This window comes from Microcaecilia unicolor, chromosome 4, assembly GCF_901765095.1.
Source record: "Microcaecilia unicolor chromosome 4, aMicUni1.1, whole genome shotgun sequence".
Classification (NCBI taxonomy): Eukaryota; Metazoa; Chordata; class Amphibia; order Gymnophiona; family Siphonopidae; genus Microcaecilia; species Microcaecilia unicolor.
The window spans coordinates 142,301,808-142,326,365 of NC_044034.1; the positions used below are offsets into that span (position 1 = coordinate 142,301,808).

The 24,558-nt window shown below is 40.1% G+C and overlaps 1 protein-coding gene across 2 annotated transcripts in view; it reads left to right on the plus strand.

Annotated features, from left to right (window-relative positions):
* The window catches only part of MPPED2 (metallophosphoesterase domain containing 2), a 191,940-nt gene that overhangs the window by 146,332 nt on the left and 21,050 nt on the right, over positions 1-24,558 (plus strand). The gene's annotated exons all lie outside the window — the stretch shown is intronic.

The window sequence follows — 24,558 nt, forward strand, 5'->3', positions numbered from 1 at the left end:
ACATGCAACAACATGGGATATCAGCATCATCACAACAATCGCTTTATTTCTTGTATCACAGATCTATTTGGACTCCGAATAAACTTTGTAATGCAGGCTTATCTACAAACAATAAGTGTTGGCATTGTAAGAGCTCTACAGGAACCTTACTGCATATGTTATTTGAATGTCCTTTAATTCAGTCTTTTTGGACACAAGTATGGTCTGTAATAGAGAGTTGCACGGGGACAGAAATCCAACCCGTCCCCACTGGAATCTAACCCGTCCACATCAGTCCCTGTAGGGAATCTAACCCATCCCCGCCCGTCCCCACAAGAATTGAACCTGTCTCCACCCAGTCCCACAAGAATTTAATGCTACATTTAAAAAAAAATCCTGTCTGCTCTCTCAGTCTCTCTCTGGGTTCGAGCCGCTGCACTATAGGCAAGGAAGGAATGGAAGTTGGAACACTCTGGTGCGCACATGTAAGACTTCTCTGATTCACTGGAACTGTGTGGTAAGAGATTGCCAAATGCACGTGCCAGTAGGTCGGGTGACATCTGATGCTCGTGCCTATGTCAGAGCTGAGGTCTACGCATCAGTCCGGGAGCAGAGAGGATTAATAGTAACATAGTAAATGACAGCAGATAAAAACCAGAACGGTCCATTCAGTCGGCCCAATAGACAGAATCATTATCAATTTATGATTAAATCAACAATGAATGTGATATGTGTTTTGGTCTCAACCAAGAGTATATCATAATTCATATACAGATATTATATACTTGATTATGGTCTTTCTGTGGCGTTTCTGGGACATAGACCATAGAAGTCCGCCTCGCTCTATCCATATGTTCCAACTGCTGGAGTTGCCCTCTAAGCCCACTCCAGCCTATTCAACTTCTCATTTGCTCGACACAGACCGTAAAAGTCTGTCCAGCACTGTCCTCATGTTCCAACCACTAAAGTTGCAATCTAAGCCTTTTCTAGCCCATCTTAGACCAGATTGCCATATACGAGATACAAACCATACAGGTCTCCCGGTATCGGCCCTAGTTTGTCACAGCCAGAGTCGCCATCTAAGTGTCACTCAACACATCCACACACATGCGGCCATTTAAGTTTAGTTTTTTTTATAACTTCCATTTTCAAATTAGAGATCCTCTGTATTTATCCCATGCCTTTTTCAATTTCATCGCCATTTGCATCTCTACCACCTCCTTAATGGAGACTTTCCGCACCTGTGCTGTTAAAGCAAGGAGGAGGAGGAGGAGTAGACAGCACTCAAAGAACTTGGTACTCAGTAGGTGAGAGGCTGGCGCAAGTGCAGCATACACTTTCACGGGAACCCCACAGGAACTGCTTCCATCCCCACGGGATCCCCACAGGAACTGCTTCCATCCCCACGGGATCCCCACAGAACTGCTTCCGTCCCCAAGGGAATCCAGCGGGTTCCACGGGATTCTCACGATCCCCATTCCCATGCAAGTCTCTAGTCTGTAATTCAATCTATATTTCACCTAGATTATGATATTTCTTTCTCCATTGTGGTCTTTAAATCATATTCTCCTTCTGTAGCCTTATCTAGTATTGGTGCCAGACGTTTTAATGCTCTTCTCACTATAGCACAGATTACTATCCTAGCTAACTGGAAAATTGCTAACCTGTTAAATGTGCATTTTTGGTGGAACTCGGTGTTACAACACTAAAAACTAGAATTAGCTGTTGCATGGAAATATGGTTTCCTCCCTGTAAAAAAGAAACTGTGGTCTCCTATTGATGATTATTTGCAAAATATGATCTCTTCATAGTAGGCTATTAACCAATAATTTAGGTATTTAACTTTCTTTTCTCAGTGTTATTGATGACTTTTTTTTTCTTCTTATTTTGTATCTTTATTGTATAATATGGTGCAGTGTATATGATTAGTGGCGTTCCTATCCTCTTTTGAGGACTCCTTTCTTTGTTATTTCCCATTTGTAATGTTTTCCTACTAAAAATTCAATAAAATTTCTGGATAAATAAAAAATAAACATGGGATATGTGATTCAGATTTACCAAGCTATTGCAAACAGCTGTCCCTACTGTACACTGCTTATTTGAACAATATTGAGTCCTCCCTATTGCTGTCACCCAATAATCTGGGCATCTCTCGGATCGTACCTTGTGAAAAGCTTAACTGAGCGTGAAGTGTTTTCTTCTCTGTGCTTCTGATACTGCACACAGTGCTAGAAGAGATCCACAGATGTTTTCTCTGTGCAGTAAATTTCTGAAATTCCTCCTGACAGGGACATGGCCTGGAAACAGCTAATCAGCTTCTCATTGTCCCTGTGCAACTGAGTTCTCTGCTGATAATCCTACCCTGAGATTTTGGGTACACTGCCCCTTGCACTCAGCTCTCTGATATGGAGAGGAGGACTAGACTGCTGTCATCTGGCCTCAACTCTCTTATCTTTAAGGAATCAAACTGCAAGAAAGCTGCCTACCCACCTGCCTCAGGCCTTCAAAGGCCTACTGTTTTTAGAAATTTCACTATATATATACAGTGGGGGAAATAAGTATTTGATCCCTTGCTGATTTTGTAAGTTTGCCCACTGACAAAGACATGAGCAGCCCATAATTGAAGGGTAGGTTATTGGTAACAGTGAGAGATAGCACATCACAAATTAAATCCGGAAAATCACATTGTGGAAAGTATATGAATTTATTTGCATTCTGCAGAGGGAAATAAGTATTTGATCCCCCACCAACCAGTAAGAGATCTGGCCCCTACAGACCAGGTAGATGCTCCAAATCAACTCGTTACCTGCATGACAGACAGCTGTCGGCAATGGTCACCTGTATGAAAGACACCTGTCCACAGACTCAGTGAATCAGTCAGACTCTAACCTCTACAAAATGGCCAAGAGCAAGGAGCTGTCTAAGGATGTCAGGGACAAGATCATACACCTGCACAAGGCTGGAATGGGCTACAAAACCATCAGTAAGACGCTGGGCGAGAAGGAGACAACTGTTGGTGCCATAGTAAGAAAATGGAAGAAGTACAAAATGACTGTCAATCGACAAAGATCTGGGGCTCCACGCAAAATCTCACCTCGTGGGGTATCCTTGATCATGAGGAAGGTTAGAAATCAGCCTACAACTACAAGGGGGGAACTTGTCAATGATCTCAAGGCAGCTGGGACCACTGTCACCACGAAAACCATTGGTAACACATTACGACATAACGGATTGCAATCCTGCAGTGCCCGCAAGGTCCCCCTGCTCCGGAAGGCACATGTGACGGCCCGTCTGAAGTTTGCCAGTGAACACCTGGATGATGCCGAGAGTGATTGGGAGAAGGTGCTGTGGTCAGATGAGACAAAAATTGAGCTCTTTGGCATGAACTCAACTCGCCGTGTTTGGAGGAAGAGAAATGCTGCCTATGACCCAAAGAACACCGTCCCCACTGTCAAGCATGGAGGTGGAAATGTTATGTTTTGGGGGTGTTTCTCTGCTAAGGGCACAGGACTACTTCACCGCATCAATGGGAGAATGGATGGGGCCATGTACCGTACAATTCTGAGTGACAACCTCCTTCCCTCCGCCAGGGCCTTAAAAATGGGTCGTGGCTGGGTCTTCCAGCACGACAATGACCCAAAACATACAGCCAAGGCAACAAAGGAGTGGCTCAGGAAGAAGCACATTAGGGTCATGGAGTGGCCTAGCCAGTCACCAGACCTTAATCCCATTGAAAACTTATGGAGGGAGCTGAAGCTGCGAGTTGCCAAGCGACAGCCCAGAACTCTTAATGATTTAGAGATGATCTGCAAAGAGGAGTGGACCAAAATTCCTCCTGACATGTGTGCAAACCTCATCATCAACTACAGAAGACGTCTGACCGCTGTGCTTGCCAACAAGGGTTTTGCCACCAAGTATTAGGTCTTGTTTGCCAGAGGGATTAAATACTTATTTCCCTCTGCAGAATGCAAATAAATTCATATACTTTCCACAATGTGATTTTCCGGATTTAATTTGTGATGTGCTATCTCTCACTGTTACCAATAACCTACCCTTCAATTATGGGCTGCTCATGTCTTTGTCAGTGGGCAAACTTACAAAATCAGCAAGGGATCAAATACTTATTTCCCCCACTGTATATATATATATATATATATATGTATGTATGTATATATATATATTTTTTTTTATTTTTTTTTCTCAGTGATGCTCTGTTTTCCCTCTAAACCTGGTCAGAATTTTGTTTCTTCACTTCCTGCTATTGAGAATTGTGCATTGTTAGATGTAATGCAGTGTTTATATGCGCTGTGGTCACGGTATTGTTGAAGGATGTTATACAGCTATTTATCACAGTATGTCAGCAAACCCATTGTAAAAATGTCCAGCTAGTTAAATGAGGCTTAGATTTAATGAGGCTGCAAGAATGGAATGAGGTTTTTTTTTTTTTTAAATTAATAAATAAGGTTCCTATGGCAATGTCACTAAGGTGCAGATTCGTTTGTTTTAAAAGCCTCGTCTATGGAAAGGTAAAGAGACGGGCAGAGAGCATGCTGGCCACAAATGAAGAGCTACTTAGCCAGGCCTCTGTTAAATACTACACGTAAAATATAAAGCAGCGTAACTTCAGAGGAAGAAGTGACAAGTACCTTTCACCATGGAAATGCTGCTTAAAATGGCAGAGGGATGGAGCGTGTGTCAATTTGTGCTTGTACAGTTTTTGTATTGACTGGAGATTCCTATTGCTGGCCAAACTTAAATGGAGATACGTGTTTTCTGCAGTGCCTGTTTGCTTCAGAATCACTGATCTAAAAGAGGCTGTAGGCAGTTTTATATATATATAAAACAAAAATCTATTTAAGGTATAATTTCTTAAAATACTTGTTACAAAGCATACAAGCAAATTCTAATACAACTATTACTATTTATAAATCTTTATTTCATTATTACACATTGTTACATATTCATATTATTGTTCATTATTTATTAAAACCCACAAATAACCATTCATTCTTCATTCATACATACATAACTTATACATATATCCTCACATTTTTAGACCTATTCAAATTCTCTAATACACACATATATTTTCTCAAACTTGCCAATTAAGTCCGGCAGTGGTAAACCTTACCAGCTGATAATGCACTCAATGCAATGATTCACAAATCTAGTGCTCAAAAGTTTTTCAAGTTCTTCCGAAAACTCAATCACTTTGAAGTTATCCAAAAACTAGTATCATTCCAATGTAGACAACTTTTCATTGTGCAAAAAAAGTCCACTGTTACTTCACTTAATAAGCAAAATGTATATATATATTGAACATTGCTCTTTTCAAGGCTGCTTTCAAATCTTAAACTCTGGCTTACCGCGATGTTAGCCTTTTTGATGTGAATCACTTGTACAGCGGCAATTTATGAAGGAACGTACAAATCAGAATTGAGATGTCTCAAGTTCTGCTAGTATTTTAGAACAGGATCTCCCGATGTAGAGCCTCTTCTAACATATATGGTGAAATGGACACTGGTGTGCCAGTTACATATAGCAGGAGAATCCATTTTAGAGCCATAAATGTCTAAAATATTGATGGGGCCAACTCAGGCACATAAACATCTATGTTCTGAAATGCCAAAATACATGTTTATATGGTGAAAAACAAATGTTTGCTAGGCATTTTAGAAACATATGCGTTTATTGTATCTAAGCTGTCACATATCCCTTGCCAGTTTCATATTCATGGGGGGGGGGGGGGGGGGGGCACAACAAGCCCTGGGGATGAAGGGAGTGATCTCCTGTAATCCCTCCAGTGGAGCACTGCACAACATGAGAACCTTTCTGTAACCTAGAAGTCCCAGGTAGTGGGTTTAAACCTAGACGTGCAATCCCTTTTTGAAATGCTGAGTACATAGTTTATTTTTTTTGGCCCTACCTAATCCCGTCCGAAGCACACCCAGACCACACCCACTTCCATATGCATATTTTTCAGTTATAGGCGTGCATATCCCAGCTTTGTAAAGTTGGGATTTAGGCATTTATACGATACAAACATCTCAATGCAGATTTATGCACATCAAAAAAGTGAATAGGGCTTCTACAGTAATCACTTTACTGCAATAAATTAATGTCCTGTAGCTGTTGTTTGCCTTGTATGTGTGTGTTGAGATACATTTCCAGACAAGGGAGTCTACGTATGGAAATCTATTTCTTGCATATTCATTGTGGATGTCTTGTGAACTGAGAACCCACTCCCTTCTAATTGACTGACCAGATTGATTGATTGATTGATCACCTTTCTTAAAGAATTCTATCAAGGCAAGAATAACCCAGACATAGGCAATAGAGCAGTAAAAATATTTAAATAACAATACTCATTAGGGCATAATAACATTATCATGTCAACACAATACACAATAAAACATCTTTATAGATAGCATAGGTGTAAGCGAAGGCAGGAACCTATAGACCAATAAGATAGACCAACAGACAGAAATAAGGGTGATTAGCTTAAGTGAAATTGTATGTGAAGTCAGAAAAGGTACATGAAAATGATCTCGGCTAGGGTAGCAAGTCCTGCTACAGTATGTACTACTACTACTACTTACTACTACTTAGCATTTCTATAGCGCTGCCAGGGTTACGCAGCGCTGTACAAGTTTAACATGGGGAAGGACGCTGGTGTTCGTGTGTGTGTGTGAGCAACTAGTTTGATCACAAAATAAGTGTAACTCCAAATCTGGAAACATTCCATCATAGCAAAGTTGCTTCAGCCCCTTTAACATTTTGGTTGCCCCTTTCTGTACCTTTTCTAATTCCACTATATCTTTCTTTAGATTTGACAATCAGAATTGTACACAGTGCACAATAAGCGGTCATCCCGTGGACTGACACAGAGGCATTATGAGATTGCCTGTTTTATTCGCCATCTCTTTCCAAATAGTTCCAAATATTCTATTTGCTGTTTTGACCACCACCACACGCTAAGCTGAGGATTTTAAATTACTGTCTACCATTACTCCAAGATCCGTTTCCTGGGATTAGGCATCATGTAACATCATGGAAGATCTCTTTGCACTTATCTACATTAAACTTCATTTACCATTTAGACACCCAGTACGCCAGTCTCCCCAGGCCTTCCTGTGATTCCTCAATATTGTTTTCAATCCACAGTTGGGACAATTGAATAAGTGGGGCACCTTCTTTTAGGAGTCCCAATACCACATGATAAGAGCCCACCTTGTAATGACATATGGGTGCCCAGGTTCCATTATACAGAGTGAGGAAAAAAAAAAAGTAAACCCTAGAGTTTTTTGCTGTTTTCTCAGCAATCGCTTGGAATTTTAATGTGAAATTTTACAGCTTTATTTCTTGTTACGATCTACGTTTATGTGCCAGGTAGAAAGAGCTTATCTTTAAACACAGTGAAGTTACAGACTTTTAGTATGATCACCTAGCGATTTTCACACTGTAAAACTACAATTATTTGAACCCCCCCCCAAAAAATGGGGTACCAGCTTACTGTAAATGATGTCGCAGTGACGTAGACTTTTGTAAACAATAATTTGAATTTGAATAATTTGTATTTGATAATCTAGCTTATTTTTGAAAAGGAGATGGGCTTCCTTCTTCCGAGGTCGCCCAAATCGGCATAATCAAAAGCCGATTTTTTGCGTCCTCAACTGCTTTCCATCGCGGGGACGACCAAAGTTCACGGGGGCGTGTCGGCAGTGTACTGAAGGCAGGACAGGGGCATGGTTAAGAGATGGGTGTCCTCAGCCGATAATGGAAAAAAGAAGGGCGTCCCATACGAGCATTTGGTCCCTTTTTTTTCACGACCAAGCCTCGAAAAGGTGCCTGAACTGACTAGATGACCTCCCCTTACTCCCCCAGTAGTCACCAACCCCCTTCCACCCTAAAAAAAAAAAATTAAAAAACATTTTTTTCCAGCCTCTATGCCAGCCTCAAATGTCATAGGTCAATTACAGCAGTATGCAGGTCCCTGGAGCAGTTTTTAGTGGGTGTGGTGCACTTCAGGCAGGTGGACCCAGGCCCATCCCCCCCCCACCTGTTACATTTGTGATGGTAAATGTGAGCCCTCCAAAACCCACCAGAAACCCACTGTACCCACATGTAGGTGCCCCCCTTCATCCTTAAGGGCTATGGTAGTGGTGTACAGTTGTGGGGGTGGGTTTTAGGGGGGGTTTGGGGGGCTCAGCACCAAAGGTAAGGGAGCTATGCACCTGGGAGCAATTTGTGAAGTCCACTGCAGTGCCCCCTAGGGTGCCTGGTTGGTGTCCTGGCATGTAAGGAGGACCAATTCACTACGAATGCTGGCTCCTCCCATGACCAAAGGGCTTGGATTTGATCGTTTTTGAGATGGGCGTCCTCAGTTTCCATTATGGCCGAAAACCGGGGATGACCATCTCTATGGTCGACCATCTCTTAGGTCGACCTAAATGTTGAGATTTGGGCATCCCCGACCGTATTATCGAAACAAAAGATGGACGTCCATCTTGTTTCAGTAATACGGGTTTCCCCGCCCCTTCGCCGGAACGTTCTTAGAGATGGACGCCCTTAGAGATGGTCATCCTTGTTCGATTATGCCCCTCAATATGATCATTTACAGATAAGTTCTTTAAAAACATTTTAGATTGGAATGGCAATCTTGGGCAAGGTGTCGGCAGATAATCTGGGACAGCCTGCCACAGGGGCCAATCGACAAGGCTATTAAAAACTTCCCAAAGCGACTGAAGGCCTGTGTTAAAGCTGGGGGTGGACACTTTGAGCATTCTGCAAAATTCTGACACACCGTTATTTGTATTGTTTGAATGATGTTATTTTGCTGTATTTTAGCTTGAACATTTTTAATATGCAAAAATCGCTAGGTAGAAATGCTAAAATGTCAGTAACATCAACATAGCTTCAGGTAATTAAATGGTGTTTAATAGTAATATGTAAGTATGATGACTAAATAAGTAGGTAAAATTTGTCATTGAAATTCAAAGCGGTTGCTGAGAAAATGGCAAAAAAGTATAGAGGTTACCTTTTTTTGCCTCACCCTGCAGAATACAAGAGTAATCCAGTTTTGGTGCATCCTACATTTAGGTGAGTGCAGTTATACTACCCACAGACCTGGTGTAACTGTAGGCACTTAAATGTTAACAGTGGCATGTGTGAATTATAATATTCTGTAAGTGATGTGCATAACTGAGAGCCACGCCCGTGTCCCACCCATGCTCCGCCCACCTGTAGTCCCTTGCATTTGCCAGTTACACAGAACAGTGCTTATGCATCTAAGGGCTGATTTTTTTTTGTGCATTTTCGTACACAAACAGGCACACTCTCAATAATTACCAATAATTGCTTTGCTTTAAATGCGTAGGGAATTACATCAGGTTTTCATTGGTGTAAATGGTCATGCCTAAATATAGCTGCGGTTCCTGGCGCCAAGCGCTGTCCTATAAACCGCAGCTATTGTACGCACTATTTTTTGGTGCCATGTATGGAAGCTAGTCCAAAGTGTCCAAAATCAGTGGTGTAGAGGGGACCATGCCCTGGAATTACCCCTGATGCTGGGTCTGTTCTTAACCAACCCTGCCTTTCTCTTCTCCTTTTCAAACGGAGGCTGCATCGTGAGTTCAGTTCTGAACTGTTCGTTAGCAGTAGAAGAAATAAAGACCATAACTAATATTTAGCTCGGAGTGGATAAAGGTGAGCCAGTTGATATTGTGTATCTGCATTTTCAAAAGGCATATGACAAAGTACCTCATGAAAGACTCCAGAGGAAATTGGAGAGTCATGGGATAGGAGGCAGTGGATGAAAATTTAGTTAAAAGATAGAAAACAGAGAGTAGAGTTAAATGGTCAGTTTTCTCAATGGAGAAGGGTAGATAGTGGGGTTCCCCACGGGTCTGTGCTGGGACAGCTTCTTTGTAACATATTTATAAATGATCTAGAGATGGGAGTAACTAATGAGGTAATTAAATTTGCTGACGACAGAAAGCTATTCAAAGTTGTTAAATCACAAGAGGATTGTGAAAAATTACAAGAGGACCTTACGAGACTGGGAGACTGGGCATCTGAATAGCAGATTACGTTTAATGTGAGAAAGTGCAGTGATACATGTGGGAAAGAGGAACCTGAACTATAGTTATGTGATGCAAGGTTCCACATTAGGCGTCACTGCCCAGGAAAAGGATCTAGGTGCTATCATTGATGATAAGTTGAAACCTTCTGCTCAGTGTGCAGCTACGGCTAAGAAAGCAAATAGAATGTTAGGTATTATTAAGAAAGGAATGGAAAACAAAAATGAGGATGTTATAATGCCTTTGTATCACTCCATGGTGCAACTACACCTCGAATACTGTGTGCAATTCTGGTCACCACATCTCAAAAAAGATATAGTAAAGTTAGAAAAGGTACAGAGAAGAGCAATGAAAATGATAAAGGGGATGGGACGACTTCCCTATGAGGAAAGGCTAAAGTGGCTAGAGCTGATCAGATTGAAGAAAAGACAGCTGAGGGGAGATATGATAGAGGTCTATAAAATAATGAGTAGTGTGGAACAGGTAGACGTGAATCGCTTGTTTAGTCTTTCCGAAAATACTAGGACTAGTGGCATACCTAGGGTAGTTGACACCCGGGGCTGGTCATTTTTTTAACACCCCAGTACTAGGCATACAAAAATACAAAACACTCAGGACCTATAGAGCAATTCTAGCATACCATAAGCAGTAATTTCTACAAGTCACACAAGGAAAAGGAAAGTATCTTAAACACTACAGTGAGCACTAGAACATCAATGCAGTGGTGATATGAGCTACAGAGATGGAAACATAAAATGATTCTCTGTATTGAGATGGCAGTGCTGGTCTTTATGCAGTGTTAGAACGTGGGTTTGTACATATCTGAAGAGAAGAGCTAGTTAAGCTGTTACAGACAGAACAGGCTTATTAAATAGTTCTGTTTTGTTGGTCTGAATGTAGGACGTATAGCATCATTTCAGTTTTTCTATGGAAGTTTCTTGCTCCAGTTCTCTTTCAGCACCTTTGTTGTTTGTAACAGTTCTGCATGTTATACTGCTATACAGCTGCTGTGTTTTGTAATTGTCAGGGCTTACTCTAGACATGTGGAGGGTAATTCTGTAAAGTTACACGCCAATAACACATGTAATTCATTAGAAAATAATAGCACTATTCTGTAAATTCGCTCATATCATATATAGGACTAGATGCAGTAACTGACGCTCAAAATTCAGTGCTGAAAAAGATCCACGTGGACACTCTTCTATAAAAGACAAACAAAAAGTTGGAGCAAACCTCATGTGAACGTCAACAACAGGCAAAAAAAATTGAGGTAAATGAATGAATGAATGAGGTAGATCCAAGGAGGATATCAAGTGTTTTTTATTGGAAAAACAGCTTAAAAGACAACCCGACACGGCCGTGTTTTGGCCCTAAAGGCCTGCGTCAGGGGTCTGATGAATCTCTGATGTTATTTCGTAAAATTTGCGGCTCTGACTCTTGCCGTTTGGACAGTTACTTTTTCAGTGCTTTTGTTCCGCTGAGGATATCACAAAGATTTTACAGCAAGAACCTCAACAGCAATCTCGTTGTTAAGCATTTCTGCTATAACATCAGAGATTCACCAGACCCCTGAGTTAGGCCTTTTGGGCCAAAACACGGCCGTGTCGGGTCGTCTTTTAAGCTGTTTATCCAATAAAAATCACTTCTTGATATCCTCCTTGGATCTACCTCACTTTTTTTTTGCCTGTTGTTCCTCTTCTATAAAAGCATGCTGAGTTGGTAATATTTATTGAATAGCGCTTAGAGCTAATTTCTGTGCCAAACTATGGCCATGAGAATTTATACCAAGTGAAACCCAGTGTAAATTCTGGTGCGTATCTTAAGCTGCAGATCCCCAGCATTCTATAATACTGTGCACATCTTTAATGAACATCCTTGACCTGTCCATTCCCTTCCCATGTACAACAAAAATGCACACTATAGGAACATATAAAGTAATATATGTGAATGGAAGGACTTTAGTAAGGACTCGCCCAAGTCCGACAGCCACTCGTGTTCAATTGCCGTCAATGAAATAGGCCATTCATAGTGTTCCTTACATCATAAAACCCTCCAAGTGCTTTACAAATAATATACATGCCTATAAACAGTGTTGCATATACATCAACATGACATCCAATCTGACCACAGTACAATAACAAAGCATTCCTTAACGGAGATACCTCATCAAAATGCAAATTTCAAACAAGGCTGGCACTTATCTTTAAATCATGTAACGGGTAGTTGCTCAACAGAGTCTCTGTTTCCATTACTTCTTCCTCAGGAGCAGTCCCATCATAAATTTTGTAGCAGTGCCACAAGCCTTGGTGTCTACCATTTCCAAATTCAAAATGGACATCAAAATGCCAATTTTCAGATGTCCAAAACATGAATAGTGCTTCGAAAGTAAGTACCTCAGTGTCTCTACTTCCATTTGCTGGTAGAGGGATTCAAGCTGCTTGTCTGGACTGGCCTAGCAGGACTCAAGAAAAGGAAATTAACAGTTATGAATAAATGTTACCTGTCTTTTATAGAATAGGCACCCCTTTATAGAATTATTCTCAAAGTACAAATAAAATGGCCTGCTCAGATTTTTCATCTAGTTCATTTGATAATAACGGAAGTAGTTTACATATTATATATGTTTACTTTCTCTCTCCCTAATTTTGAACCTGGGTCACTAGAGGGTTAAGTGACTCACTGTGGGACTTGAACCCAAATGCCCTGAGTCCCAGCCCACTACATTAACCATTAGGCTACACCTCTACTCTGCTGCTAGTCTAGTTTTTTTTAATACAAATTGTTATCACTACATTTGTGTAAAATGATGAAGTAGTTACTAATCCATATCATATTTGCTCCTTGTTGTAGAGGTATATTTGGGTTTGTTTTGCTCATGTGCATGATGAATATGTCTTGTCAACACTGGTGGACATTTGACAACATGTTGGATCAAGGTATTGAACTGAGATACCTTGCGCTCATGATTGTGTGTACCAGTGTCATCCAGATGTGAAATGTGTTGCCTATTTATCAGCTGGCAATAACTGGAAGAGTCTTGCCTCTTGTCAGTCTAATTTCTGCTCACCGCTGCTTCTTGACACCCAGTGTTCCATCAAGCAGAAGCTGCCTGCGTCCTGTCTCAGCCCTGCTAATAAACAGCAACTTCCAGGCCATATTTTCCTGTTCCTGTCAGCCGGCTGCTTTCCTGGGTGAAATAAAAGTCCTATTAACATGCTCCTCCTCATTGACTCTGACAGTGTGATCAATTAGGCTCCCTCTGTGGATGGCCTCTGCACTGCCGTGAGAAGGTGGTGAATATAAAGTGAATACTTTACCCTGGTAATGGCTTACCTTGGACTCCGATTTTGATCAGATCAGACTGATGGATAAGTTGTGTCTGAATTAGGGACCTGTATTAAACTTTTATTGCACAGAGTAGTGTGTGAAAGGTTAGAAACCAAGAAATATTTCAACATAGTGAAAGAATGAAGAAAACAAAGTAAATCAAACATAAACTATGTGATGAGTAAGAAAAGAAGAGTTAAATATTTAGGAGTCCTTTTACTAAGGTGCACTAAAAAAAATGGCCTACGCTGGTGTAGGTGCGTGTATTGGACACGCGCAGGTCTATTTTTCAGCGCACCTGCGAAAAAGGCGGCAAAATGAAAATTGGCACATGTCCATTTTGGGCCTGAGACCTTACTGCCACCCATTGACTTAGCGGTAAGCTCTCACGCGTTAACCAGGCGCTAATTGTCATCGTGCGTACAATGCCAATTACTGCCCGGTTAGCACTGTGTGCTGGAAATATTTCTGGCGCACGTAAAAAATGAAATTACCGCCCAGGCCACCCGGTAGCCGGGCGGTAATTCAAAATTGACATGCGTAGGACGTGCTTAGTAAAACAGCCGCTTAGCGTGCAGCAAGATGATATGTGGACATAGGGTTGTGTTAGCTATATTTGTTTACCTGCTTTCCATTTATCACATCTAAGTGAATCACAATAAAATAATTCACATGTTCATATTGTATAAAAATATCCAGTACCACGTCCTAAAACAAAAATCAATAAATGCCTGGTGTTCATGAAGTCTCTGGATTAATATAATTCTTTTGCTTTGATGCCTTTTCTTTGCTAACATTGGATATAGAGCAGCAGAGCCTCTCTTTCAGTCTAACAATGAGTTTTAGCTCGTTGTATTGAGTATGTTGGGAATCAGAGGAATGGATCTTCTGAGGTTGACATTAGTGCTTGAGATTTTCCTTCCTGGGATTCAACATCCTGCTTGCTAAGACTCGCTTACTTGTGCTCGTGACTTCTGGGCAGCTCCCGCCTGCAGGTCAGTTCAAGCAACTCAAGGAGCCTCCCATAAAGATATGGAAAAGCTTCCCTGTTGTCCAAAGCGGTGATCATCTAATTTCTAACTCAGGGCATTTATTTCACTGAATATTATACACAGAGAAAGAGTCACACATTTGTAACCATTGCACACAATGACAAGCTCAAGCCCTGTTGCCAGACAAAATATATTCTTTAGATGTATAAGCTTGAACTGTTCTGGTGTGTAATTACTGACAGTAAGTAGTATTTTGAATCTGAGTGAGGAGAGATTGTATTTAGATTCTGCAGCTCCAGTGTTGGTGCTGATACTCTGCTGCTGTTTTAACATAAAAGAAACATTGTCTGCATTGAACCATTCTGTTCCGAAGACAGAACTTGGAAGAGTCACAGTATTGACAATCTAAAGAAGCCATTCAGGGTAGACAAGCTGAATACGCTTTTTAAATAATTGTATTTGCAGAAACAAAGAGAGAGACTGAACCCTTACGTTTCATGAGGTGACTTCTTGTCATGAATGATTCCTTATAAAATATGTGACAGGAATCAGAACTTAAATATCTTCCTTTGCCTAAAGGTTTTCTTTCTTTTGTAGGCTTCTGTTGTACCTCCTAAACAATAGATTCCTTTGTTGACTCTGCGGCCTTGAGCTGCCCAGTAGCAGGCTGCCTTGGTACATAGGCCTATGATAACCTTTAGTCATAGAGGTTGTCCAGATGAAATAGCACTTGATATATTCAAAGACGGGACTTTTTCTGTTCCAGAGAAGAACTTTACTTGCTAACTGTTCTACTGGTTCTACTTGACAAATGTAGGGTTGAACATAGGTCAAGCTGTCTATTAAAGGAAGGCTGCAGTGTTTGCATTCATGCCTGCGGTTTCACAGAGTTCTTATAGCACAGAGAGATCTTTAATCTTCAACTAAGGAGGATTGTATCTAATAAAATTCAAAGCCATGGATTAAAAATCAATTTTTAACTTTGCATTTTCTCTTCTTGATTTTTATTCATTTAGCACAGGGATTAATTTGGTATTCACATTATTGCAGTAAGTTCTTCAATCTCCCTCATACACTCCTAAAATAATGCACTTTCAGATCGGGCTGAGAATTTTCCTGCAGCTAATGTCTTTAGTAAATGGTTATTTCTCCTAAATTTATTGAGATCTGTATCCAGATGTTGTAGATGGCTTCATAGCCTCAGTGTTTTTCTCACATTTTTTGATGAGTTGACAGCATGGAAATTTATTAGGCAGCTCCAAAATGCTACTTAAAATCCTAAAGAAAATTAGGCTCAGTAAGTGGTGTAAATTTTAATTAGTTTTAGGACTACTCAAGAGTGACTTAATGGCTGAGTTTGAACATAAAAATGTGTGCATTTATTTTCATAAAACTTGATTAGTTTATAATGTTTTCTGTGCTAACTTAAAATAAAATTCAATATATTTGCATTCTTTAGTGGCAGGGTAAAGGGTTTATTTAAATTCCTTTTTTATTGGAATGGGATATTATTCTCCTATGTATCAAAGGTATTACTTATCCATATCACACATCATTGCAATCTGTACCAAAAAGTCCAGAAAGAAACAGACAACCAGAAGAGCTCTGCCTTTGAATCACACTGAGCACACTGCTGCAGCAGGTCAGTGTTTGCACTGAGCTTCTGTTCGCTGTAAGACAAAAGCTGATCTTGTGAGCAAAGGACATGGAGAGTTATTCTATAAAATGCACACTAACAGTTACCTGCCAATTAAATGCAGAGCTTATTAGAATAAAACATGCATATATGCCAAAATTCCACCTAGGCACTATTCCATAAATACACTCACATCTTACATAGACAACAGCTGGGTCATGCACCAGCGGAACTCACACTTACACACGTAACTTATCAAATACTCTGTTATATTTGTATGACCAGAACTGTGGTGTGCACACTTTCCAGAGCTCGTGCCTAACTTTGAGGCACGTATTTTCACTGTTCTGGTGGAATTCTCTAGTGAAAGAAATCACCTACATTCCTGTACAGAGGAGGCTGTACCAGATACCCAGTTACACTGCTTCTCTCACAGGGAGGCTTTACTTCTCATAGTTCAGTGCCAGTCAGTAGTGAGATTATAAGGACATTACTGCAAATTACTGTCAGGAAAGCTTTCAGATTCAGTTAGTGAAGGAGCTGGCAGTGGATAAAGCTCACATTTAGCACTCTACATGCAGAAACTGTCTTTGAAATGAAGTGATTTCAGGCTTGCTGTGCTGGAAGACAGTTGCTCTCTCTCCAGGTGACCTTTCAAAGCCCAAACTGTGACCATCAGCAAGCTGCCTGAGCCCAGAACAGACCCTCAAATGACAGAGAGCAGAATATAATTTTGTACTGCAGGACTGCAGAATATACTGTTGGATGCTAGTTTTCTGAACTGTTCCTTGGTCCAGCCTTCAGACTGTGCATGGTGTGCTTCTGGTATATACACACAATACACAGTCTTAGTACACTTGTAAACAGGAGTAAGAAACATTATTTTATTTATTTAGATTTCATTCACATCTTTGCTGTTGGTAGCTCTAACCACAGAGGGTTTACAATCTAAGAGGCCCTTTTACTAAAGGGTGTTTTGTAAGCTCTTTGAGCAGGGACTGGCTTTCTTCTATGTTTGTGCAGCGCTGCATACGCCTTGTAGCGCTATCGAAATGCTAAATAGTAGTAGTAGTAGTAGTGCAACAAAAAAGGTGTCCTGCAGAATGTGTTAGTGTTTTGCGGTAATTTGCCTGTTTGTATGCACAAATCACGTGTTGTGTTTTTTTTTTACAGTGGGCATGGATTACATAAGTACATAATTATTGCCATACTAGGAGAGACCAAAGGTCCATCAAGCCCAGTATCCTGTTTCCAACAGTGGCCAATCCAGATCACAAATACCTGGCAAGATCTCAAAAAAGTACAAAACATTTTATACTGCTTATCCCAGAAATAGTGGATTTTCCCCAAGTCCATTTAATAATGGTCTATGGACTTTTCCTTTAGGAAGTCGTCCAAACCTTTTTAAAACTCTGCAAAGCTAACTATCTTTACCACATTCTCTGGCAACGAATTCCAGAGTTTAATTACATGTTGAGAGAAGAAAGATTTTCTCCGATTCGTTTTAAATTTACTACTTTGTAGCTTCATCGCATGCCCCCGAGTCCTAATATTTTTGGAAAGCATAAACAGACGCTTCACATCTACCCGTTCAACTCCACTCATTATTTTATAGACCTCTATCATATCTCCCCTCAGCCGCCTTTTCTCTAAGCTGAAGAGCCTCAGCTGCTTTAGCCTTTCCTCATTGTCCCCATGTGCTAATGGAAATATTAGTGTGGAATCAGCAAAAAAAGAAATTAAAAACCTTAAAGTGGTAGTGCCTTAAATATGGTCTTAGCATACATGGAGCTCCCACGTTGAAATGCACCAAGCTCGTATTTTAGGGGTCCTAAGTTTGTATCTGAGGTAACAGAGAGAGTGAGTGCTGTGGCTTGCTTAAAGTCACAAGGTGTTATCAACGGGATAAATGGCGTTCAGACTGTTTTCCTGCTTCTCAGAACCCTATATTACTCCTCTACAGACACAGTCAAAGAGAAGTCCAGAGAGAGGGATAATAGCAAGAGTAGGGGGAACTGTTCTGGGAAAGGTGTGAAGGAAAAGTTGTGTTTGAGCAGTGTGGAAGGGCCCTGTGATTACCGCTTCTCCTCTCACTACCGAAGGAGGGCAACGGCATAGCTGAGTCTCCCGGACCTCCAGATAGGCTTGGGCTGGATGAAATAGATTGCTAGGACGTTTCTCACCCAAGAGCCATATGTTTCACACACTTGATTTACATAGGTAAAAGCTTCATACATTCGAAAGGTTTGGAAAGAAGAGTAGTAAACAATCTCTATTTCTTGAGCTGTTTACAGTTACTCTATGATTCTTCCCCTGAAGGCTGGTCTTGGAGTTTTTATTTATTTAAAATGTTCTCTAAATCACATGTTCTGTCAGTATGTCATGGAGCTAAATCACGTGTTCTGTCAATATGTCAGGGAGCCACCCTAACCTGATCAGAAATGCCTATGAGATATCAGACATCATCAGGGCAGGTTAAGCATCCTTGACTAATGATCATGCTTCAACATACCACAAACTTGTCTATGCAAATCTGATTGAGTGCCTTCAAGAATAGTCCAGCAACTAGGACGTTCCTTTTAATCAGTAATCAGCTGAAATACACTGTACCCGATGCTGTTGCCAGTTGGGACATTAAAGAAAGCAGGTAGTGGTTATGTTTTGCACTTGAATTTGGTCTTCATCTCATGCATGTCATGTATTGAGCTACTGATAATGACACTTCAAATGTTTTATGAAATTTTAATGCACCTCAGCATGTGGATCAAGCGGTCAACAAACTTCAATGCCGCATTTGACCACCCCAAAATTGTCAACTGGTCCCTAAATATTTGGTCTTAATATTCTTATATTCTTGATCTTAATGCTCAATGGTGAAATCTCAAATCTTATGTGTTTAAACAATAGATATTATTTTATACTGTGGTAAACCACTTAGCTTTTAATGAATGAAGTTGGCTATGGAGGGTTCTTCTATTCATTCATTAAAAGCTCAGAGATCAGAGGATCTGCAAAGGATAATTCTCTAACAGGGTGCATGGTAGAGCTCATTCTATAAAGAAAAGTTGTTGTGCTGTTGAGTTTGTGTCAACTCATGTTGACTCTCTGGATAGGTTCCGTGAACTGAGTTTGGTCTTCAGTCAGGCAGCTAATTATTGATATAGTGGCATTCATAGCTGCTGTTATTGTAATGATTCATCACATTGCCAGTCTTCCTGTTTTCTGTTAACCTTCAACCTTGCTAAGTATAATATTTTTCTCTAATGGTCTTTCTCTTCACATGATGTGTCTGAAGTATGAAAATCAAAGTCTCATCATTTGAGCTTCCAAGTGATGAATTATATGGCCCTTACTGCGACCCTGGAATTGCGGAGACTGGAGGCCTTGCTTATGATCTAGTCATGACAGACAGATGAGACATATAACAAGAAAGAATTAAGAGATTTTGAGCTAAAGTGGCAAGGCCATGACTTGGAAGGACTGGAGTAGATTAAACTGAGGATATGAATTGAATATCATCAATCTCACTAGGGATGATTTATACACCTTCTTACATTTTGAATGCATGGACAGCAGAGTAGAAAACAAACTTTGCTTTCTATGTCTATATGGTGTTTAGTGTGACATCTATGCTCATTTTGGTTTGGTATGTTTCACAGTACAGTACATCCCGCTAAGGAGTGAATGAGTTCTAGCTCAAAGGTTCTACTCAACAAGACAGTTTTAGCCATATTTCTATTCAGATTTTTTTTTAAAAGCACTTTTCACTGGTGCTGAGGGCTTGTTGCTTTTGCTGTGTCTGTCCATCTGTGCACAGAGACCAGAAGTCTTCCTCGAGCATGAATCATTAGAGCTGTATAAACACAAGAGGCATTTATCATCAGTAACAAATGAAATGAGGTGACACACATTTTTCCAATGCGAAATGCTCTGGTCTTGGCAGGTGTTCGATTTTCTCTGGGCTGCCATGACCTTTTAAAACAGAGAATAGTAAAGTTTTTGGATCTGCGGCTACATGGTTTCACTAGAGGCAGATCTTGTCAGACGAAGCTGATTAATTTCTGTGACTGGGTGACCGGAGAGTTGGATCAAGGGAGAGTGCTAGATGTGGTGTATTTAGATTTTAGCAAAGCCTTTGGACACGGTTCTGCATAGATGACTAATAAATAAACTGAGAGCCCATAGTATGGGCCCTAGAGTGACTGACTGGGTTGGGAGCTGGTTGAGTGGAAGGTGACTGAGGGTAATGGTAAATGTAGCTCGCTCTTCAGGAAACAACTGTTACCAATGGTGTGCTGCAAGGTTCGGTTCTTGGGCCAGTTCTTTTAAACATTTTTGTAAGTGAAATTGCTGGAGGGCTGTCTGGTAAGGTTTGCCTCTCTGCAGACGATACCAAAACCTGCAATAGGGTACACACCCCCTATAGTGTGGATAACATGAGAAAGGACTTAGTGAAGCTAGCGGAATGGTCTGGAATTTGGCAGCTAAGATTTAATGCTAAAAAATGCAAGGTCATGCATTTGGGCTGCAAAACCTCGAGAGAATGGTATGGTTTAGGGAATGAAGAACTTTTGTGCATGAAAGAGGAAAGGGAATTGGGTTTGATCATATGTGGTGATCTTACGGTGGCCAAACGGGTGGAAAAGCTGGCAGCGAAAGCTAGAAGATGCTTGGATGCATAGGGAGAGGAATGGCCCTATATAAGACTCTGATGAGACCTCATTTAAAATATTGTATACAATTCTGGAGACCGCATCTCCAAAAAGATAGAAACAGGATGGAGTTGATACAGAGGATGGCTACTAAAATGGTCAGTGGTCTTTGTCTTAAAGCGTATGGGGACAGACTTACAGATCTCAATTTGTATACTTTGGAAGAAAGGCGGACGAGGGGAGATATGATAGAGACATTTAAATACCTTCACAGATAGGGTGGAGAATTCGTGGAATGGCCTCCTGCTGGAAGTAGTGGAGATGAAAACAATATTTGAATTCAAGAGAGCTTGAGACAAATACATAGGATCTCTAAGGGAGTGATAGGGAGAGTAAATGGCATGGATGGGCAGACTGGATAGGTCATATGAACTTTATCTACTTACAGTTTTCTCTGTTTCTATGTTACTAGAGAAGATGAATAATGGTATATTTCTACCTGCCTGGACAATAGCATAGAAAATCCTTACAGATGAATAGTCATTGGCAAACCAACCTGTCACCTTTTATAAGTGGGGGGAAAGGCGAGGGATAGAAGAGGTTTTCTAAGAATTCTGAAAAAAATATACAGTGCCCAGTAACCTTTCTTTACTGGACTAGGACACTGTAACACATAGGTACTGTTTCTTTATTAGTTATTTGAGAATTAGCTCAGTCGTAGTGGTGCTTTTAGCCTGTATTACTTGCAGTGTACATAGTGGTGTTTTTAGCCTGTATTATATGCAGTACGTCTAGTAGTGCTTTAGAAATAATAAGTAGTAGTAGTAGTAGTGTGTTCATTGGTGCTTTTAGTTGTTATTTGCAGTGTACACAGTGGTGCTTTTAGCTTGCATAATGTACAGTGTGCATAGAGGTGCTTTTAGCTTGCATTAATTTGCAGTGTACACAGTGGTGCATTTAGCTGTTATTTGCAGTGTGCTCATTGGTACTTTTAGTTATTTGAAATGTACAAAATGTTGCTTGTAGCTTGCATTATTTGCAGTGTACACAGTGGTGCTTTTATCTGCATTATTTGCAGTGTGCTTATTAGTTCTTTTAGATGTTATTTGCAGTGTACACCTGCAAATAGGTGGGAAAATGTGGGATACAAATGTAACAAATAAATAAAAATAAAAAATTGATGCTTTTAGCCTGTATTATTTGCAGTGTGTTCATTGGTGCTTTTTGATGTTATTTGCAGTCCCCCAAATTCCATAAATGGCGCCTTAAACTGTGCATGCTAATTTGGCTGCACGGCCAAATTGAGCGCACAAATTAATTGATTAACAAGCCAATCAGCGCTGATAATTGATGCTTAATAACAAATTGAGCCTGCCATGAGTGGGAAAGCGCGGGGTACAAATGTAACAAAAATAAAAGAAATTAGTAGTACTAATTGGCTTTAATTAGAATTTGCACACACAACTTTCTAGGCATATTCTACAAGACAGTGCACATAAATTCTAATGCATACAGTTGGAAAAGGGGTGTGACCATGGGCGTGGAATGGATGGGTTGTGGACATTTTAGAAATCTATGCGCACTATTATGTAATACACCCGATCTGCGCCTAACTTAGGTGCAGGTATTTAGGCCTGGTTTTAGGTGGGCTAAATGGGTGCACCTAAATTTTAGACACAAGAGCAGTGCATGAGCATATTCTATAAACTGCCTAACTTTAGGCGTAGTTTATAGAATCATGCCAACTGCATGGTTTCTCAGAGCTGATTTATAATTTGGCCCAGTGTGCATATTGGTGCTTCTAGCTTGCATTATTTGCAGTTCGCTCATTGGTACTTTTACATCTTATTTTCAGCATACACAGTGCTGCTTTTAGCATGCATTATTTGTAGTGTGATCATTGGTGTTTTTAGATGTTATTTGCACTGTACACCACAGTGATACTTTTATCTGTACTGTTTGCAGTATGTTTATTGGTGCTTTTAGATGTTATTTGCAGTATACAAAGTAGTGCTTTTAGCTTGTATTATTTGCAGTGTGCTCATTGGTGCTTTCAGCTGTTATTTGCATTGTACACCATAGTGATGCTTTTAGCTTGTATTATTTGCAGTGTGCATAGTAGTGCTTTTAGCTTGTATTATTTACAGTGTGCATAGTGGTGCTTTTAGCTTGCATTATTTATAGTGTTCTCGTGCTTTTAGATGTTATTTGCAGTGTGCTCATTATGTGCTTTTAGATGTTATTTGCAGTGTACATTGTGGTGCTTTTAGTTTGTGTTATTTGCAGATTGATCATTGGTGCTTTCAGTTATTTGCAGTGCACATCATAGTGATGCTTTTAGCCTATATTGTTTGCAGTGTGCTCATTGGTGCTTTTAGATGTTAATGTAGTGTGCTCATTGGTGCTTTTAGATGTTATTTGCAGTGTACATAGTGGTGCTTTTAGCCTGTATTATTTGCAGTGTGATCATTGGTGCTTTCAGTTTTTATTTGCAGTGTACACCATAGTGGTGCTTTTAGCCTGTATTATTTGCAGTGTGCATAGTGGTGCTTTTAGTTTGCATTATTTGTAGTGCTTTTAGATGTTATCTGCAGTGTGTTTATTGGTATATTTAGCCTGCATTATTTGCAGTGTATGCAGTGTTGCTTTTAGTTTACATTATTTGCAGTATACACTGGTGCTTTTATATGTTATTTGCAGTATACACAGTGGTACATTTAGCTTGTATAATTTTAAGTGTACACAGTGTTGTTTTTAGTTTACATTATCTGCAGTGTACACAGTGATGCTTTTCACCTGTATTATTTGCAGTGCGCTTATTGGTGCTTTTACATGTTATTTGCAGTGTTCTCATTGGTGCTTTTAGCCTGCATTATTTTCCGTGCACACAGTGTTGATTTTAGTTTACTTTATTTGCAGTGTCCCAGTGGTCGTTTTAGATGTTATTTGCAGTGTACACAGTGGTGCTTGTAGATGTTATTTGCAGTGTGCTTGTTGGTTTGGCACTTTTAGATGTTATTTGCAGTGTTCTTATTGGTGCTTTTAGATATTATTTGCATTGTGCTCATTGGTGCTCTTAAATGTTATTTGCAGTGTGCTCATTGGTGCTTTTAGATGTTACTTGCAGTGTGTGTGTTGGTGCTTTTAGATGTTATTTGCAATATACACAGTGATAATTTTAGATGTTATTCGCAGTGTACACAGTGGTGCTTTTAGATATTATTTGCAGTGTGTTCATTGGTGCTTTTAGCCTGCATTAGCACAGTGTTGATTTTAGCTTACTTTATTTGCAATATACACAGTGGTGATTTTAGATGTTTTTCGCTGTGTACACAATGGTGCTCTTAGATGTTATTTGCAGTGTGCTCATTGGCGCTTTTAGATGTTACTTGCAGTGTGTGTGTTGGTGCTTTTAGATGTTATTTGTAGTTTGCTCGTTGGTGCTCTTAGATGTTATTTGCAATGTGCTCATTGATTCTTTTAGCCTGCATTATTTTCAGTTCATACAGTGTTGATTTTAGTTTACTTTATTTGCAGTGTCCCCAGTGGTCGTTTTAGATGTTATTTGCAGTGTACACAGTGGTGCTTGTAGATGTTATTTGCAGTGTGCTTGTTGGTTTGGCACTTTTAGATGTTATTTGCAGTGTTCTTATTGGTGCTTTTAGATATTATTTGCATTGTGCTCATTGGTGCTCTTAAATGTTATTTGCAGTATGCTCATTGGTGCTTTTAGATGTTACTTGCAGTGTGTGTGTTGGTGCTTTTAGATGTTATTTGCAATATACACAGTGATAATTTTAGATGTTATTCGCAGTGTACACAGTGGTGCTTTTAGATATTATTTGCAGTGTGTTCATTGGTGCTTTTAGCCTGCATTAGCACAGTGTTGATTT